Source organism: Macadamia integrifolia, unplaced genomic scaffold, assembly GCF_013358625.1.
Source record: "Macadamia integrifolia cultivar HAES 741 unplaced genomic scaffold, SCU_Mint_v3 scaffold1114, whole genome shotgun sequence".
Taxonomy (NCBI): Eukaryota; Viridiplantae; Streptophyta; class Magnoliopsida; order Proteales; family Proteaceae; genus Macadamia; species Macadamia integrifolia.
In genome coordinates this window covers 159,888-164,887 of record NW_024868090.1, presented here as the reverse complement: position 1 = coordinate 164,887, position 5,000 = coordinate 159,888, and positions in this window count along the sequence as shown.

The window sequence follows — 5,000 nt, the reverse complement described above, 5'->3', positions numbered from 1 at the left end:
TGGCAGCAGAGGTGGGGGTGTGGCAGCTCATGGCAGTCACCTATGTGCGCCCAGCAGCCCACAGTAGATGCAAAACTGTGCGGCAAAAGGGGGTGGCATTGTGCGACAGAAGGGCTGACCATTCGCAAGGACGTGCACCTTCGTTGGGCATGCTGTGCCACGACTGGCACACATGACAGAAGCTGTCGGGTCATGGCATGCAAGACAGGCAGCCATGCGCATCCAGGCACACGCAGTGGCAGGCCTCGGCGCACACCAAGGGCCAACTCAACGAAATCGACGTGCCATTTCAATTTTTTTCCCTTGCCATCGGTCTTTTGGGTTTGCCTACCATGCCCGCTCATTATCTGCTGCCCCACCATATGGCCCCTTAGAAACCACCCAGGGAAAGTGGCACCCCCCTAGCTCAAGGTAGCTCTTACGCTCTTTGCCCCTTTCCAGAAGGAGACTTGACCCCCCCCAAAAAAATATACCGGACTATTTTTTGAGGTTCAAATATCCATATCAAATGTAACTTGATATGAAACAAAGGAAAAATCCAAAGATTATTTTTATACAAAAATCATAGTTTTCCGATAACTATTTATTTTTTTATTAATTTTTTAATATTAAAAAACTATAAAAAACTATTTTTAATGTATTTTTCTAAAAAATAAATTTTGGATGTCTTCCAAAGGTTGATAGAATGTTCTGAAAAAATACTGGACCATTCCAACATATTTTGATATTTTTTTATATTTTATGATTGAAACATTACGAAAAATACCCAAAAAAATGGAAATGCGGGGTTTAAGTGAAAATGATTGTACTTTGAGTGCCAAATAGCCAATTGCAAGGATTTTCTAACCTAAAAGGATGTTTCGCACAACATGATTTAAAGACCCAAACTACGTTGTGCGGGCATGGCCTTGGCGTGTGCAGCAGAAGGCTGCAAAGGAGCCTCTGTTGCATGGGCCATGGGGACCACGGTAGCACCTATGTGTGAGCCATGTGCATGCGGCTATGTGCACGGAGGACCATGGACGTGGGCACAGAAGTGCAGTAATGCGTGCAACCTTACGCGAGCCATGTGCCGAAAAGCCCGTGGCATGTGCGGCAATGCCAGCCACCAATATCGACGCATGGGAGGCCATGCCTGTGAACTTGGGTGCGGTATAGCAGCCATGCACGATGCATGTGCAACCATGCAATGCAACCTTGCGTGTGGCGGTGCAGCCGTGCCTGCAACCTCATGAGCAGCACATTCGGTAACTCTCGAAACCAAGCACATGGCGAGGCAGCGATGGGCATGGCACATGTAGCCATGCATTCGACCTGGAGGGCGGTGTGCAGCAACGCACGCAACCTTGCAAGTGGTAGGGCAGCCAGGGGCATGGCATGTGCGGCCATGCTAGCAACCTTACGCGCGTTAGTGCAGCCAAGCACACGGCATATGCAATGAGGAACGTAACCTTGGGCACAGCTGTGTAGCCATCTGCGCGTCATGTACGCCATACCCGCAATCTTTCTCGTGGCATGTGTGGCCACGCGCTCAACCTTGTGCAGGGCATGTGCAGCCGTGGTCGCAACCATGTTCGTGGAAGTACGACACAGGCAGCCTACACCATTGCCCGTAGCCATGTGTGGCCGTGCCTGCCACCTTACGCCTGGTGGTGCACCCTTTCCCACAGTAATGTGCATTGTTGCCTGCCACCTTACGCGTGGTGGTACACCCATGCCCCCAGCCATGTGCACGTGGTAGCCTGCACCCATGCTCGAGATAGTGGAGCCTTACCTGTAGCAGTGCGTGCGGTGGCGTGCAACCATGTGTGCGGTATTGCAGCAACGCCCGCATCCATGCGCGCGGCAGCCTGCCTCGACGCCAGCAGACTTAGCGCGCTAGTGCAACCTTGCCCTACCGATGCCTACACCTTGTGCGACCATGCCAGCAACCTTCCCTACAGTAGTGCAGCCATGCCTACACCCATGCACGATAGCCAGCATCCATGTCCGTGTGGTACAGCCTTGCTTACTGCCACGCAAGCGGCAGCCTACACCTTGTTAGGCCATGCCAGCCACGTGCACACTCAATAGTGCAACCGTGTGCAAGATAGCCTACCATCATACACGCGACATGTGCAGCCATGCCTACATCCATGCGAGTGATAGTGCAGCCTTTCCTGTAGTCGTGCGCGTGCTGGCCTACAACCTTGTGCGGGGTAGTGCAGCCATGCATGCACCCGTGAGCACGACAGCGTCCATGCGGTAAGGCCTTGATTGCGGCCAAGTACGCAGTAGCCTGCCACCATGCATGTACCTTGTGCGGCCATGCGTGAGCTACTGTTGCCTTGTGCACTACCTTCATATGCACTTAGGCACACTTAGGGGGGCATGCATAGGCATAGTCAAGGGCACATATATGTGCACACTTGCGGCATTCAAGAGCATGCACTTAGGCAACATTTGGGGCATTCAAGAGCACAATTAGGCGACACTTGGGCTACACTTGGGTGCACGCGTAGACACACTTATTCAACACTTGCTGGCACGTATAGGCACACTTAAGGCAACACTTAGGGCATTCAAGAGCACACACAAGCACACTTGGGTGCACACTTAGGCAATAGTTGTGGGTATGCATGGGCACAGTTAGGCAACACTTGGGCCATTCAATGTGCACATGTAGTCAACACTTGGGATGTTGGTCGGCCATTCCATGTGCACACACTTGGGGCCATTCAAGAGCACGTTGACACAGCTTTAGACCTTTCTAAGCAATCGCGATAGCACTTAGCACTTCCACTAGCATTAAGTCAGCCTAACCACCCTCCTTAAGGGACTTGGGAAGAGAAGAAGTGAACACAAGAGTGAGTTCGAGAAGAATGAACTTGTATTGAACTAGAGAACTCTTGAGTACAAGGCTTGAGAACTCACTTGCTTGGTTGAACACTCTTGGTTGGTCCTTGGTGAGTGCCTTTGCCAAATGAGGCAACACCTACCCCAAGTTACAATGATGGCTAAGATATTTAAATATGTCCTCCATCCAATGGTTGGGGAGGAAACTAAAAGCTTTCCACCTGCTTAGCAGAGGTCTAGAAATCTCTCCCAAAATATCTCCTATGAATATCTTTTACAAATATCTACAACAAAATTTCTATAATTACTACACCTTTGTAGAAAACTCTAGAACTTGGACCTTACCTAGCCCAATGGCCTAAGTCCATGGGCTTGGTGAGCTAGGCCCGTGAGCCTATATTGGGCAGGTCATGACACTCTCCCCCACCTAAATCTGTGACGCCCTTGTCGCAATCTCCATGTGGTACTTTTATTCACGAGCTGTCTCAGTATGCCAGTTGTGTTCCATCTCATCTAGCTCTCTGGTCACCCCTTCTACTTGACTAAATACTCCATGTAAAGAGATAGTTTGTGTCTCTGAATGATTGGATCAGCAACCAAATTAGCCTCCCTCTCGTAAGGAGTAATGCCTATTGGGGTTCTTATTATAGTCACATAACTTGAGCCTCCTACAACGTCGTCTGGTTGTCTCCGTTCTCTCATTTGCATCTTCCTCTTCTTGGCATGGATGGCTTGCTCCCAAATTCTCCTTGTCTTGCCCTCCCATCCAAGGGCAAGTAAGCACTTAGCCCCTAGATGGTGTTGGAGAACTCCCTTAGTCCCATGGTTCGTGTCGATCCCTCGAGCAATATTATGTATGGGGCATTCTTTGGAGTTGATAGCCTTAGGATGCCCTTGGCCCGAGTTCCTTTGCCTCCTCCAACAAGGCAAGGTTGTGTGTGGCTCCTGTATATACCGTCGCCTGTGTGGGATTCCTATTCATGCACACTTTTGCACACATCAACCCCTTTTGAGAGTTAAGGGCCTTGACCCCTATCTCGGCCCTGGAGGCACTATGCTGCACTGGGGACCCCATGCAAGGTGGCTCTTCCTCTTGGCCCTCTTCCTCCAATAAGGCACTAAGAGCTTTCTCCTGGGGCAATCCCTAAACCAATGTAGCTCATCACATATGAATCATTTGTCTCTAGGCTTGAACCGATTCCTCTTATCACGCTTGTGCCTTAGTGCCTCTCCTTTAGACATGTCATGAGAGGTAGTGGCTTCCCTCGCCGCTGTCCTCCTACTCTTCCCATACTTCTTCTCCAATACGAGCTTCCACCTTATCCAACTCCTTTGCATACTTGAGCCTTGAAGGTGGCAACCATCTCCTCTTGGTTACTTACTATGGTGTTAAGAGCACCTTATAGGGACCCCTTGAGCTCCCCCATCTGGCCATCAAGCTCCACCCCTTGAGCTCCCCCATCTGGCCATCAAGCTCCTCCCCACTTTGCTCCGCGACATTCAGGCACCACTTTGCCTCGGCCAATACTTGCTCCCCTCGAGCTAAGCGAGGCCCCATAGCGACGCCAAAGTCGATGGACTTGCCTTCGCTCCTTCGTTGCTTACTTGTGTAGGTGTTGGTCTCTATTCCACAGTTTTAGCTCTCCTGTCTCATATCCCACAAGCTTGGCTCCCTCGCAACCGAAGCGGTCACCGACCTTAGACCTTTCTAAGAGACCGCGCCGGCTCTTAGCACTCCCACTAGCACTAAGTCAGCCTAACCACCCTCCTTAAGGGACTTGGGAAGAGAAGAAGTGAACACAAGAGTGAGTTCGAGAAGAATGAACTTGTATTGCACTAGAGAGCTCTTGAGTACATGGCTTGAGAACTCACTTGCTCGATGAACACTCTTGGTTGGTCCTTGGTGAGTGCCTTTGCCAAATGAGGCAGCACCTATTTGTAGGCACCCCAAGTTTACAATGGATGGCTAAGATATTTACAAATGTCCTCCATCCAACGGTCCGAGAGGAAACTAAAAGCTTCCCACCTCCTTAGTGGAGAACACTAGAAATCTCTCCCAAAATATCTCCTATAAATATCTTCTAGAAATATCTACAATAAAATTATCTAGAGTTACTACACCTTTGTACAAAACTCTAGAACTTGGACTTTATTTAGCCCAATGG